We start from the raw sequence: 16,325 nt of genomic DNA on the forward strand, positions 1-16,325 counted from the left end.
AAGCACCTCAAGTAAACATATGCTATACACATTTCTAATTTTAGTAACAATGTTAGCATCATAGAGAAAGGTTAGTAGATGACAAAGAGAATGAATAAATTGAAGTACCTGATCTTTGTTCTCTTGAGGTGGCTGCTGAGGTTCTTCTTTCTTGGGTGGTTCTTGGTGCACGAAATCGTGATCGTTCTTTCCTTGGTAACGGCGCTGAAAACTTAATATGCACGTTCATAATCTTAGTTCTTTGTCACAACTTCGCACAACTAACCAGCAAGTGCACTGGGTCATCCAAGTAATAAACCTTACGTGAGTAAGGGTCGATCCCACAGAGATTGTCGGCTTGAAGCAAGCTATGGTCATCTTGCAAATCTCAGTCAGGCGGATTCAAATGGTTATGGTGAATTGATAGTTAAAATATAATTAAAATATAAAATAGGATAGATATACTTATGCAATTCATTGGTGAGAGTTTCAAATAAGCGTATGGAGATGCTTTTGTTCCTTCTGAACCTCTGCTTTCCTACTGCTTTCATCCAATCACTCATACTCCTTTCCATGGCAAGCTGTATGTTGGGCATCACCGTTGTCAATGGCTACATCCCGTCCTCTCAGTGAAAATGGTCCAAAATACGCTGTCACCGCACGGCTAATCATCTGTCGGTTCTCGATCCTGCTGGAATAGGATTCAGTAATCCTTTTGCGTCTGTCACTACGCCCAGCACTCGCGAGTTTGAAGCTCATCATAGCCACCCCTTCCCAGATCCTACTCGGAATACCACAGACAAGGTTTAGACTTTCTGGATCTTAAGAATGGCCGCCAATAATTCTAGCCTATACCACGAAGACTCTGATCGTGAATCAGGAGGCTAAGAGATATGCATTCAAGCTTGCTTTCATGTAGAACGGAAGTGTTTGTCAGGCACGCGTTCGTAAGTGAGAATGATGATGAGCGTCACATAATCATCACATTCATCATGTTCTTGTGTGTGAATGAATATCTTAGAGAAGAAATAGGCTTGAATTGAATAGAAAAACAATAGTACTTTGCATTAATTCATGAGGAACAGCAAAGCTCCACACCTTAATCTATGGTGTGTAGAAACTCTACCATTAAAATACATAAGAACAAGGTCTAGGCATGGCCGAATGGCCAGCCTCCCTAAAGGTCTAAGATAGCATAAAACTGATCAAAGATCAGATGCTTATCATGATAGTAAAAAGTTCTATTTATACTAAACTAGTTACTAGGATTACAGAAATGAGTAAATGATGCAGAAATCCACTTCCGGGCCCACTTGGTGTATGCTTGGGCTGAGCATTGAAGCTTTCATGTGTAGAGGTCTTCCTTGGAGTTAAACGTCAGTTTGTAACCTGTTTCTGGCGTTTAACTCTGCTTTGCAACCTGTTTCTGGTGTTTAACTCCAGAATAGGGCAGAGAGCTAGCGTTGAATGCCAGTTTGCGTCGTCTAAACTCAGGCAAAGTATGAACTATTATATATTGCTGGAAAGCACTGGATGTCTGCTTTCCAACGCAATTGAGAGCGCGCCATTTGGACTTCTGTAGCTCCAGAAAATCTACAGCATCTGTAGTCCTTCTTCAACCTCTGAATCTGATTTTTGCTCAAGTCTCTCAATTTCAGCCAAAAAATACCTGAAATCACAGAAAAATACACAAACTCATAGTAAAGTCCAAAAATGTGATTTTTATTTAAAAACTAATAAAAATATACTGAAAACTAATTAAATCATACTAAAAACTATGTAAAAATACTGTCAAAAAGCGTATAAATTATCCGCTCATCACAACACCAAACTTAAATTGTTGCTTGTCCCCAAGCAACTGAAAATCAAATATGATAAAAAGAAGAGAATATACTATAAATTCTAAAATATCAATGAAACTTAGCCCCAATCAGATGAGCGGGACTAGTAGCTTTTTGCCTCTTGAATAGTTTTGGTATCTCACTTTATCCATTGAAGTTCAGAATGATTGGCATCTATAGGAACTTAGATTTTAGATAGTGTTATTGATTCTCCAAGTTCAGTATATTGATTCTTGAACATAGCTACTTTATGAGTCTTGGCCGTGGCCCTAAGCACTTTGTTTTCCAGTATTACCATCGGATACATAAATGCCACAGACACATAACTGGGTGAACCTTTTCAGATTGTGACTCAGCTTTGCTAAAGTCCCCAATTAGAGGTGTCCAGGGTTCTTAAGCACACTCTTTTTTTGCTTTGGACCTTGACTTTAACCGCTCAATCTCAAGTTTTCACTTGACACCTTTATGCCACAAGCACATGGTTAGGGACAGCTTGGTTTAGCCGCTTAGGCTAGGATTTTATTCCTTTAGGCCCTCCTATCCACTGATGCTCAAAGCCTTGGATCCTTTTTATTACCCTTGCCTTTTGGTTTTAAGGGCTATTGGCTTTTTGCTCTTGCCTTTTGGTTTAAAGAGCTTTTGGCTTTTTCTGCTTGCTTTTTCTCTTTCTCTCTTTTTTTTCGCCATTTTTCTTTTCTTTTTTTTCTTTTTTTTTCGCAAGCTTTTGTATTCACTGCTTTTTCTTGCTTCAAGAATCAATTTTATGATTTTTCAGATTATCAATAACATTTCTCCTTTTTCATCATTCTTTCAAGAGCCAACATATTTAACATTTATAAACCACAATATCAAAAGACATATGCACTGTTCAAGCATTCATTCAAAAAACAAAAAGTATTGTCACCACATCAAAATAATTAAACTAGTTTCAAGGATGAATTCAAAACCATGTACTTCTTGTTCTTTTGTAATTAAAACAGTTTTCATTTAAGAAAGGTGATGGATTCATAAGACATTCATAGCTTTAAGACATAGACATTTAAACACTAATGATCATATAGTAAAGACACAAACATAAAGCATAGTAAACGAAAAACAGAAAAATAAGAACAAGGAGATTAAGGAACGGGTCCACCTTAGTGAGGGTGGCGTCTTCCTCTTCTTGAAGAACCAATGGTGCTCTTGAGCTCCTCTATGTCTCTTCCTTGTCTTTGTTGCTCCTCCCTCATAGCTCTTTGATCTTCTCTAATCTCATGGAGGATGATGGAGTGCTCTTGGTGCTCCATCCTTAGTTGTCCCATGTTGGAACTCAATTCTCCTAGGGAAGTATTGATTTGCTCCCAATAGTTTTGTGGAGGAAAGTGCATCCCTTGAGGCATCTCAGGGATTTCATGGTGAGGAATTTCCTCATGCTCTTGTTGAGGTCCATGAGTGGGCTCTCTTGTTTGCTCCATCCTCTTCTTAGTGGTGGGCTTATCCTCATCAATGAGGATGTCTCCCTCTATGTCAATTCCAGCCAAATTACAGAGGTGACAAATGAGGTGAGGAAAGGCTAACCTTGCCAAAGTGAAAGACTTATCAGCCACCTTATAGAGTTCTTGAGGTATAATCTCATGAACTTCCACTTCCTCCCCAATCATGATACTATGGATCATGATGGCCCGGTCTATAGTAACTTCAGATCGGTTGCTAGTAGGAATGATTGAGCATTGAATAAACTCCAACCATCCTCTAGCTACAGGCTTAAGGTCCAGTCTTCTCAATTGAACCGGCTTGCCTCTTGAGTCAACTTTCCATTGAGCTCCTTCCACACATATGTCCATGAGGACTTGGTCCAACCTTTGATCAAAGTTGACCCTTCTAGTGCAGGGGTGTGCGTTTTCTTCCATGATTGGCAAGTTGAACGCCAGCGTTACATTTTCCGGACTGAAATCTAAGTATTTCCCCCGAACCATGGTAAGCCAATGCTTTGGATTTGGGTTCACACTTTGATCATGGTTCCTAGTGATCCATGCGTTTGCATAGAACTCTTGAACCATTAAGATCCTGACTTGTTGAATGGGGTTGGTGAGAACTTCCCAACCTCTTCTTCAGATCTCATATCGAATCTTCGGATACTCATTCTTTTTGAGCTTGAAAGGAACCTCAGGGATCACTTTCTTCTTGGCCACAACTTCATAGAAGTGGTCTTGATGGACCTTTGAGATGAATCTCTCCATCTCTCATGACTCAGAGGTGGAAGCAATTGCCTTTCCTTTCCTCTTTCTTGAGGTTTCTCTGGCCTTAGGTGCCATTAATGGTTATGGAAAAACAAAAAGCTATGCTTTTACCACACCAAACTAAAATGTTTGCTCGTTCCTGAGCAAAAGAAGAAAGAAAGAAGGAGAAGAAGAAGAAAAATGGAGGAGAGGGAGAGGGGTGTGTATTCGGCCAAGGGAAAGAAGAAAGGGTTGTGTTATGTGAAAATGAAGAAGGAATGAAGGGTTTATATAGGAGTGGGGGGAGGTTTAGGGTTCGGCCATTAGGGTTGGGTGTGGGAGGGAAAAGAATTTGAATTTTGGAGGTAGGTGGGGTTATGGGGAAGAGTGATTGAGGTGATTGGTGGAGGGTATTTGGGGAAAAGGGTGATAAAAAGGTGTGAAGAGGAGAGAAGAACAGGTGGGGTAGGTGGGGATCCTGTGGGGTTCACAGATCCAATGGGGTCAAGGACTTAACATCCTTGCTCCAATTAGGCGTGTAAAACGCCCTAGTATGCAATACTGGCGTTTAACGCCAGACTGCTGCCTGTTTTTGGCGTTAAACGCCCAAATGTAGCCTGTTTCTGGCATTTAACGCCACTTCCATGCTCTGTTCTGGCGTTAAACACCAGTCTGGTGCTTGTTTCTGGCGTTTAATGCCATCTTGATGCTTCTTTCTGGTGTTAAACGCCACTTTCATGCTTCTTACTGGCGTTTAAATGCCAGTAAGTTCTTCCTCCAGGGTGAGCTGTTTTTCATTCTATTTTTGATTTTTCTGTAGTTTTTGTGACTTCACATGATCATCAACCTAAAAAAACATAAAATAACAATAAAATAAAATAGATATAATTAAATAACATTGGGTTGCCTCCCAATAAGCGCTTCTTTAATGTCAATAGCTTGACAGTGAGCTTTCATGGAGCCTCACAGATGTTCAGAGCATTGTTGGAACCTCCCAACACCAAACTTAGAGTTTGACTGTGGGGGCTTTGGTTGACTCTGCAGTGAGAGAAGCTTTTCATGCTTACTCTCCATGGTTACAGAAGGAGATCCTTGAGTTTTAAACACAAGGTTGTCCTCATTCAGTTGAAGGACTAATTCTCCTCTGTCCACATCAATCATAGCTCTTGCTGTGGCTAGGAAGGATCTTCCAAGGATGATGGATTCATCCTCATCCTTCCCAGTGTCTAGGATTATGAAATCAACAGGGATGTAAAGGCCTTCAACCTTTACCAACATGTCCTCTACTTGTCTATAAGCCTGTTTTCTTGAGTTATCTGCCATCTCTAATGAGATTCTGGCAGCTTACACCTCAAAGATCCCAAGTTTCTCGATTACAGAGAGTGGCATTAAGTTGATTCTTGACCCTAGGTCACACAGAGCCTTCTAAAAGGTCATGGTGCCTATGTTACAGGGAATTAGGAATTTACCAGGATCCTATTTCTTTTGAGGTAATTTCTGCCTATCCAATGCATTTAGTTCATTGGTGAGCAAGGGAGGTTCATCTTTCCAAGTCTCATTACCAAATAATTTGGCATTCAGCTTCATGATTGCTCCTAAATATTGAGCAACTTGCTCTTCAGCAATGTCTTCATCTTCTTTAGAAGATGAATAGTCATCAGAGCTCATGAATGGTAAAAGGAGGTTCAATGGAATCTCTATGGTCTTTAGATGAGCCTCAGATTCCTTTGGTTCCTAAAAGGAAAACTCCTTATTGGTCAGTGAACGTCCCAGGAGGTCTTCCTCACTCGGATTCACGTCCTCCTCCTCCTCTTTGGGTTCGGCCACACCAAGTAAGGTAATGGCCTTGCACTCTCTTTTTGGATTCTCTTCTGTATTGCTTGGGAGAGTACTAGGAGGAGTTTCAGTGACCCTTTTACGCAGCTGGTCCCCTTGTGCCTCCAAATTTCTAATGGAGGACCTTGTTTCATTCATGAAACTTAGAGTGGCCTTAGATAGATCAGAGACTATATTTGCTAAGCTAGATGGACTCTGCTCAAAATTCTCTGTCTGTTGCTGAATGGATGATGGAAAAGGCTTGCTATTGCCAAACCTATTTCTTCCACCATTATTAAAGCCTTGTTGAGGCTTTTGTTGATCCTTCCATGAGAAATTTGGATGATTTCTCCATGAGGAATTATAGGTATTTCCATAGGGTTCCCCCATGTAATTCACCTCTGCTATTGCAGGGTTCTCAGGATCATAAGCTTCTTCTTCAGAAGATGCCTCTTGAGTACTGTTGGATGCAGCTTGCAATCCATTCAGACTCTGAAAAATCATATTGACTTGCTGAGTCAATATTTTGTTCTGAGCCAATATGGCATTCAGAGTATCGATTTCAAGAACTCTCTTCCTCTGAGGCGTTCCATTACTCACAGGATACCTTTCAGAAGTGTACATGAACTGGTTATTTACAACCATGTCAATGAGTTCCTGAGCTTCTGCAGGTGTTTTCTTTAGGTGAATGGATCCACCTGCAGAATGGTCCAATGATATCTTTGATAATTCAGACAGACCATCATAGAATATATCTAGGATGGTCCATTCTGAAAGTATGTCAGAAGGACACTTTTTGGTCAGTTGCTTAATATCTCTCCCAAGCTTCATAGAGGGATTCACCTTCCTTCTGTTTGAAGGTTTGAACATCCACTCTAAGCTTGCTAAGCTTTTGAGGAGGAAAGAACTTGGCTAAGAAAGCCGTGACCAGCTTATCCCAAGAGTTCAGGCTATCTTTAGGTTGAGAGTCCAACCATATTCTAGCTCTGTCTCTTACAGCAAACGGGAAAAGCATAAGCTGTAGACCTCGGAGTCAACCCCATTGGTCTTAACAGTATCACAGATTCGTAAGAATTCAGTTAAGAACTGAAAAGGATCTTCTGATGGAAGTCCATGAAACTTACAGTTCTGTTGTATCAGAGAAACTAATTGAGGCTTTAGCTCAAAATTGTTTGCTCCAATGGCAGGGATTGAGATGCTTCTTCCATGTAAATTGAAATTTGGTGCAGTAAAGTCACCAAGCATCTTCCTTGCATTGTTATTATTTTCGGCCATGTCTCCTTCTTTTTCGAAAATTTTTGTCAGATTTTTTCCAGAGAGTTGTGTTTTAGCTTCCCTTAGCTTCCTCTTCAGAGTCCTTTCAGGTTCAGGATCAGCCTCAACAAGAATGTTCTTATCCTTGTTCCTGCTCATATGAAAAAGAAGAAAACAGAAAAGAAAATATAGAATCCTCTATGTCACAGTATAGAGATTCCTTTATGTGAGTAGAAGAAGAAAGGAATAGAAGAAGAGAAATTCGAACACCATGGGGAAGAGAGGGTTCGAATTTCTTTTGAGATGAAGAGAAGTGTTAGTAAATAAATAAATAATTAGAAGGAGATGAGAGAGAGAAAAATTTTCGAAAATAATTGAAAAAAAAGAAGAATATTTTTGTTTTTAATTTAAATTTAAAGTTGAAATTTGAAAATAAAAAAAAATAAAAATTAAATTAAATTAAATTAAAATTCAAAACAATTAGTTAATTAAAAAGGAATTTTGAAAAAGAGGAAGGTGATTTTCGAAAATTAGAGAGAGAGAATTAGTTAGGTAGTTTTGAAAAAGATAAGAATCAAACAAAAAGATAGGATTAATTTGAAAAAGATTTGAAAATCAATTTGAAAAGATAAGAGGTTAGAAAAGATTTGAAATTGATTTTGAAAAAGAAATTTAAAAAGGTTTAATTTTGAAAATTAAAGTTGATTACTTGACTAACAAGAAACAAAAAGATATGATTTTAAAATTTAAAGATTGAATCTTTCTTAATAGGCAAGTAACAAACTTAAAATTTTTTTTTGAATCAATCACATTAATTGTTAGTAAAGATTTTGAAATTATGAAAAAAAATAAGAAAAAGATTTTTGAAAATCAATTTGAAATTTTCAAAAATATGAAAGAAAAAAATGAAAAAGATTTGATTTTTTTGAAAAAGATTTGAAAAGGATAGGATTTTTAAATTGAAAATTTGATTTGACTCATAAAAGACAACTAGATTTAAAAATTTTTTGAAAAAGTCAACTCAAATTTTCGAATTTTATGAGAAGAAAAAGGGAAATATATTTTTTTGATTTTTGAATTTTTAACGATGAAAGAGAAAAACAATAAAAAGACTTAAAACATGAAAATTATGAATTAAAACACATGATGCATGCAAGAACACTTTGAATGTCAAGATGAACACCAAGAACTTATTTTTGAAAATTTTTAAGAAAAGAAAAACATGCAAGACACCAAACTTAAAAATTTTCAAACTTTAGACACTAACAAATTGAAAATGCATATGAAAAATAAGAAAAGACACAAAACATAAAAATGCAAAGATCAAACAAAGAAATTCATCAAGAACAACTTGAAGATCATGAAGAACATATGTATGAATTTTCGAAAATTAAAGGAAAATATAAAAGCATGCAATTGACACTAAACTTAAGAATTGACACTATACTCAAACAAGAAACACAAAATATTTTTGGTTTTTATGATTTGATTAAATTTTTTTTTATTTTTTTTCGAAAATTAATTTGAAAAAAGAAAAATAAGGATTTCAAGATTTTTAAGAAGAATTCCAGGAATCATGCAATGTTAGTCTAAAGCTCCGGTTCAGAAATTAGACATGGCTTACTAGCCAGCCAAGCTTTCAGTGAAAGCTCCGGTCCAAAACACTAGACATGGCCAATGGCCAGCCAAGCTTCAGCACATACAAATTAGGCATATAACAGCTGATTAGATGAGAGTCCAAGGACTCTTGTCATGATAAGTGGAAGCCTCAGTCCAAAAATTTAGACATGGCTTGACAGCCAGCCTGGCTTCAACAAATCATGAAGAAACTCTAGAATTCATTCTTAAAAATTCTGAAGTCATAGAATAATTTAATTTCTAAATATAAATATTTTTTTGAAATTTTTTTGCAAATTAAAAATAATAAAAACAAAAAGCTTAAAATTAAAATAAAATTACCTAATCTGAGCAACAAGATGAACCGTCAGTTGTCCAAACTCGAACAATCCCCGGCAACGGCGCCAAAAACTTGGTGTTGTTGCCGGACCAAAAACTTGGCACTGATGTTACCGGAAACAAATGTGAAACTGTTATTTGTTCCCTCCCCGGCAACGGCGCCAAAAATATGGTGCGCAGAAATCGTGATCGTTCTTTCCTTGGTAACGGCGCTAAAAACTTAATACGCACGTTCATAATCTTAGTTCTTTGTCACAACTTCACACAACTAACCAGCAAGTGCACTGGGTCGTCCAAGTAATAAACCTTACATGAGTAAGGGTCGATCCCACGGAGATTGTCGGCTTGAAGCAAGCTATGGTCATCTTGCAAATCTCAGTCAGGCGGATTCAAATGGTTATGGTGAATTGATAGTTAAAATATAATTAAAATATAAAATAGGATAGAGATACTTATGCAATTCATTGGTGAGAGTTTCAGATAAGCGTATGGAGATGCTTCTGTTCCTTCTAAACCTCTGCTTTCCTACTGCTTTCATCCAATCACTCATACTCCTTTCCATGACAAGCTGTATGTTAGGCATCACCGTTGTCAATGGCTACATCCCGTCCTCTCAGTGAAAATGGTCCAAAATGCGCTGTCTCCGCACGGCTAATCATCTGTCGGTTCTCGATCCTACTGGAATAGGATTTAGTAATCCTTTTGCGTTTGTCACTACGCCCAACACTCGCGAGTTTGAAGCTCGTCACAGCCACCCCTTCCCAGATCCTACTCGGAATACCACAGACAAGGTTTAGACTTTTCGGATCTCAAGAATGGCCGCCAATAATTCTAGCCTATACCACGAAGACTCTGATCGTGAATCAGGAGGCTAAGAGATATGCATTCAAGATTGCTTTCATGTAGAACGGAAGTGTTTGTCAGGCACGCGTTCGTAAGTGAGAATGATGATGAGCGTCACATAATCATCACATTCATCATGTTCTTGTGTGTGAATGAATATCTTAGAGAAGAAATAGGCTTGAATTGAATTGAAAAATAATAGTACTTTGCATTAATCTATGGTGTGTAGAAACTCTACCGTTGAAAATACATAAGAACAAGGTCTAGGCATGGCCGAATGGCCAGCCTTTCTAAAGGTCTAAGATAGCATAAAACTTATCAAAGATCGGATGCTTAACATGATAGTAAAAAGTTCTATTTATATTAAACTAGTTACTAGGGTTACAAAAATGAGTAAATGATGCAGAAATCCACTTCCGGGCCCACTTGGTGTGTGCTTGGGCTGAGCATTGAAGCTTTCATATGTAGAGGTCTTCCTTGGAGTTGCCAGTTTGTAACCTGTTTCTGGCGTTTAATTCTGCTTTGCAACCTGTTTCTGGTGTTTAACTCCAGAATAGGGCAGAGAACTGGCGTTGATTGCCAGTTTGCATCATCTAAACTCGGGGAAAGTATGGACTATTACATATTGCTGGAAAGCCCTGGATGTCTGCTTTCTAACGCAATTGAGAGCGTGCCATTTGGACCTCTGTAGCTCCAGAAAATCCACTTGAGTGCAGGGAGGTCAGAATCCAACAGCATCTGCAGTCCTTCTTCAACCTCTGAATCTGATTTTTGCTCAAGTCCCTCAATTTTAGCCAGAAAATACCTGAAATCACAGAAAAATACACAAACTCATAGTAAAGTTCAGAAATGTGATTTTTATTTAAAAACTAATAAAAATATACTTAAAACTAATTAAATCATACTAAAAACTATGTAAAAACACTATCAAAAAGCGTATAAATTATCCGCTCATCATTTCTTCCTTTTTCCCTCTTCTTCTTGTTGATGTTTAGGCAAAGGTGAAATGAGGTCTCTTTTTTTAACTATTATTGATCTTTTCCACCACCTTAGCTTAATCTTTAGATATGGACATCCTTTGATCATTCCTTTGATAACCATGAATCTAAATGCAATGATGAACATTGTCTTTATTTGAATGAATAAAACATGTGAAAATTGACCTGTAAATATACTCAATCTTACTTCCACAAAACATACATCTATCCCCACAAACATTATTTAGGTATGGGATGGACTTATTTTTACAGTTCAATTTGACTCTCAGATGTTCTGCTCATTGCTACTTAAAAAAGGTTACTATCTCAATTATGCAAAGGCTCTGGCCAGCATTGTGGCACCTTTGCTGCTTTCCTAAGAACTTTCCTACATGAATTTCCTTTTGTACATTTCCAGTCAGCATCATAACTGCACTTCACCTATCTTCTATTTCATAAAATTGACTTCACTTCCAAATCATAAACTCAAATATTTTGCAATTTAGAAAAACAACTCCAAAATAAAAATAGTCCATACATTTGAAGCTACACATATTAATGCTGGATAGTGAAGCAGGGCATAAAAAGACTATCTTCAGTAGCTTAGATATCAAAAGGTTAGTGCCGTAGCTTATATCTTATCATTCATCAGGCCACTGTCATACGAGGTCAGTTGTATCCTAAAATATAGTAAAGTTTAGACAATAGAGGATTATTTGTACACCTCTAATCCTCTATACATATGCATTCCCTGTTGGGAAGACATTCATTTGAATTAATGAAAGATTGGAAATTCAACCTGTTCTCTCAAATTCTCTCTCTAGTTGTCTCCCTCTTTTCTGAAACTAATGTATGCTGTTATCTACTATCTATCCCCTAACCTCTACCCCCTGCCCCCCCAAGCGGGAAAAACTTGCGATAGTTGGTACGGAAAATTAATCCAGTCGTCATATCACATGACTTTATTATGTTCCACCCCCTCCTTTATTTCATCATATTCAAGATTGCAAGAAGCTGTCTTAATTCAGAATCGAGATTTCTCATTTTCTTTTGTTCAATTCCTCATCTAGTCCAAAAACATAAAATGCAGAGGAGTCTACATAATTAATCTGTATACAATGGCTGAACCTATTATATTTTAATAAAGCCAAAGAATTCAAGAATTAACTCACAGTGGAAAGTTCAGCTGATAATTGCTCTTCGTTTGCTGCAGCAGCATCTTTAGCTGAAATTAAATCCTAGAGAGGAAAAGGAAAAAGGATCAATCAGTAAAGGGACATAAAAACAACCACAATTCAAGATGACCCATGGAACATTTGCAACCTCTTGCAAGGATTTAAGTTGTGTTTCTAGTTCCCTCACTCTATCCTTATTCCACTGCAGAGATTTTGAGCATTCACTAAATTGCCTCTCAACTTGAAAGTAAAGACAATAAATCAAATATGCTATTGCCTCTTCATACAGTTCTCCTAACCCTGCACCTTAAGCTACTGAACCTCTCATCACTGAGTATATGTACATAAAACCCTGCAATAATAATGCTTTAATTAGCAACAAGAACAAGTTCTTTTAACTCTTACCAAACTAGAATGTTCGGATTCAAGGCAAGGAATGAAGGCTTCTTACCAGAGATGGTTTCCTTGGGTTATCTTTTAACTCTTCAACACCAAGGTGATGCTCAAAAGTCTTCTCTTTATCATCCGTAGCTCGAGACAATTTATCAACCTCTTTAAGCACAACAAGCCATCTTCTAAGCAACTCCACTCTTTCAGGTCCCCTGTAGGTGATAGCAGCTTCTTCCAATCTCTTAATTGTATGCACAACACTTCTATAATTCCGAGCATCCTATCCATACACACAACGTGAAATCAGTGTCCTCATCATTCTTATCACCTCACATCAGAACACTTCAGTTACAAATTAATTTAGCTCCAAAGCAGTAACTTTACAACAATTCATTCATTTAATTACAAATGAGGAAAAACAAGTACTAGTTTAGAAGATATGTAAAACAAACAGCTGAGACGAATAAAAACGAGGTCAATAAGTCACTAGAAACATGAAGGGGACACAAATTTTAACCTAGTTGGGAATTCGGGTAGCAATCACAGGCAAAATTGAAAGTAATACAGAAAGAGGGGAGAGTGAAGTTACAATGCGATCCTGAAGGATTTTGGCACCCTCGGCGACGGCTTGGCCATCGTGTTGTACGACGGCGTGAGTGAGGTTGGTATTGTTCCCAACCTCCACTGCTTTGGTCATTGCAGATCTCAGTCATGACATCTTCTATCACTGTCACTCCCTTTAATTTCACAGTTCAGATTACGAATGCCAACACTCAAAATAGAAATGCATGCACCAAATTTAGGGTTTGAATAGTTGGTACGTAGTAAAGATAACAAGAATAAGGTAGTTTTGGAATTTGGAATCGATACAGAACCAGCATGTGTCTAAAGCAGCAAATTATGACCAGAATAAATGTAACACCCTAAGTTAAATCCTATCTTTGAAGGTCTTTAAATAAGGTGCCACACTCGATAGAGAAAGAGAATGAACTTAATCGTTATGCAAGGAAGGAGGAAGTGCGCGTGAAGAGGAAAACGAGTAGCACTAAAATGATGGAATTAAAATATAACTTATCCATGAGTACGGTTCAAAATAAAATGCTTAGGGATAATTATAACAAAAGAAAAGAAACTAATACGTCCTAACTAATTTCGTCGAAGAGGCTCCCATACTTGTGTCCTATCCTATCCTTGATCAGGACCCTTCAGTTATTCACGAATCGAGGTACCAGTGGTTTTCCTCCAACACCTTTTTGCGCAGTGAAAATCCGGTTCCGTTGTGTGGGATGAACTAAGACTTGACGGGCAGCTGGGGTTCTCTTTCCACCAACTCTCAACCTAAGTAGATAGTTTGGAGCACGATAGTAGTGGTCGTAACTACCCACGCGTGCTTCGAGGGGTCATACTCAGAAGTTACCTTCGGGGGGCACTGCGTCGTCTCTATCCGCTGTGCCATATTTCTCTGGAGACAGTATGGGAAAAGAAAGGGGATGAGAACTTAAAGTCTCAGTAGGAGTGCTATGCAACACCTCCATATCTATCTCCAGCCCATGTGCGGGATTTTAAAACAGATCGTACGATATGGCATGTAATATGAACCTCTTGTAAAGCGTAAAACATAAAGGTAAAAAGGAAAGAACATAGAAAAAAAATAAAAGGATAACATCTTATGTATCATCAACATAATCATAGATAAATCTTAAAAAAACATAAAATTCAAACTTTCATTCATGCTTTCTCCTTTCTTAGCTTTTATGGAAGGTATTGAGCTCAAACTGGTATAAAATGAGAGTCCCCTTCCCTTACCGAAGGTTCTTATCTCGAATGTCTTGGCGATCACCTTCCCTTACCGAAGGATCATCTCGATTGATCACCCTCCCTTACCGAGGGATCATTTCGATATCTTATCTTTGGAGGTCACCTTCCCTTACCAAAGGATCATTCCCTCAGTTCAATTTACAATCAAGGTTATTTAAACATACGCAAGAAGGGAGTCATATCAACAAAGGTATATTATGATATAAAATTGATGAGATAGTCCCCTTCCCTTACCAAAGGTTCTTATCCCAAAGGTTTGCCGATCACCTTCCCTTACCGAAGGATCATTTCGCTTATCTTGTCTTTGGGAGTCACCTTCCCTTACCGAAGGATCATTCCCTCAGTTTAATTTACAATTAGGGTTGTTTAGGCATACACAAGAAGAGATTTATGCAAGAATAGATCATGCAAGAGGGGGGCATATACCATAAAAAAATGATCATGTTGCATAAGATGTTATAAGAACATAGGTACTCTTGATCCTAGAGAGGTATTCATAATATAATGTATAAAATATCATATAAATGTACATTATATAAAAAAAATAGGATATATTTAAATAGTTGAATAAAATAGTTATAAGAGGGCATGTATTCTTAATTATAAATCCAATGTTATAAAAGTTCATATAATTTCCACATAATAAAATAGGGGATGTTAATTAGTTGAATAAAACAATTATAAGGAAACATGTACTCTTGACCCTAAGAAGATATTAATAATGTATAAGATATAATATAAATGTGCATTATATAAGAAAATAGGATATATTTACATAGTTGAATAAAATAGTTATAAGAGGGCATATACTCTTAACTCTAAGAAATACTATTAATCCAATGGTATAAAAGTTCATATAATTCCACATAATAAAATAGGGGATGTTAATTAGTTGAATAAAATAATTATAAGGAAATATGTACTCTTGACCTTAAATTAAAGGAGTAATAATAACATAATGATATAAGAGGCCATTTAGTTGTACATAATAGAATAGGGTATTTTGAACAAGACATAAAAAAAAGCATGTACTCTCAACATTAAAGGAATAATAATTAAAAGGTCATGTAAATGCACATAGAAAAATATGGGATACATATTAATGGATCAAGAGGGCATAATTGACATAATAGATAATCATGATCAACGTGGATGAGAGATAAGTAAAGGATAATTCATGCCATAAGATACATGAAAGATGGTAGCCATGCATGGATGGAAGAAAATAAAACAGAGCATACTACATGCCAACATAAAAGTAAGAAAAGCATAATTCCCTACTCTTTTTCTAACGCTTCTTTGAGCTTGCCTCTTGTGTTTGCACACAGAATATATTTTTGTAGAGAGAGAAGGGAGAGGATTTGGTATTTGAGAGGAGTGATTTTCTACCTATAAGTGCACTCCTATTTATATACATTTGGGAATAGAGTAGTTGGGATAATTTTAAATTCAAACGGAGGGCGGTTACTAGATTCCTATCCATATTTCAAAATTCTAAGCCTATCTCCTAACTGATTTTCAAATTTCGAATTTAATTTTATTTCTAGAAGGGATGGTTGTTACAATAAACATGACCAGAATTTCTAGATTTAGAAACAAGATATTACAATTAGGTCATAGTTTAGGGGATTTCTAAATGAAACTGAAGGAGAGAGAGAGAGAGAGAGAGAGAGAGAGAGAGAGAGAGAGTGGAGAAGGACCAAAGTAAGAGGAGCGATGGCGGTGACTGCAGCAACAGAGCGACAGGCAGTGCCAACAAGAGGAGCGACAGTGGCGGCATGAGCAAGAGGAGCGACAGTGGCAGCGCGAACAAATGGAGTGACGGTGGCGCAACCGTGAAGTGGACTGAAATTGTTTCTGAATGCAGAAAAGAAGTGGAATGCAGAAAAGGAAAGAAAAGGATAAAATTGTGTTTCTAAACTTGGAGCGGGAATTGGGCGCGGACTGGTGTTTTTAGCAATAAAAATCGACGGTGTGTATGTCGATTTTATTTTGAAAAAAAGTCTTTGGTGTCTATTTTATACATTGAATCCACACCATTTATTTGATTTTAAAAAGCAATCTGGACCGTTCAAATTT

At 37.3% G+C, this 16,325-nt stretch overlaps 1 long non-coding RNA gene across 1 annotated transcript; it reads right to left on the minus strand.

The window, feature by feature from the left end:
• On the minus strand, nucleotides 10,903-12,281 carry LOC110262967. Its single transcript, XR_002347978.1, has 3 exons — nucleotides 12,187-12,281; nucleotides 12,036-12,101; nucleotides 10,903-10,991 (listed from the first exon to the last, which is right to left on the minus strand). It is a non-coding gene; the product is annotated as an uncharacterized LOC110262967 (long non-coding RNA).

The sequence above is a fragment of the Arachis ipaensis genome, chromosome B05 (assembly GCF_000816755.2).
Source record: "Arachis ipaensis cultivar K30076 chromosome B05, Araip1.1, whole genome shotgun sequence".
Classification (NCBI taxonomy): domain Eukaryota; kingdom Viridiplantae; phylum Streptophyta; class Magnoliopsida; order Fabales; family Fabaceae; genus Arachis; species Arachis ipaensis.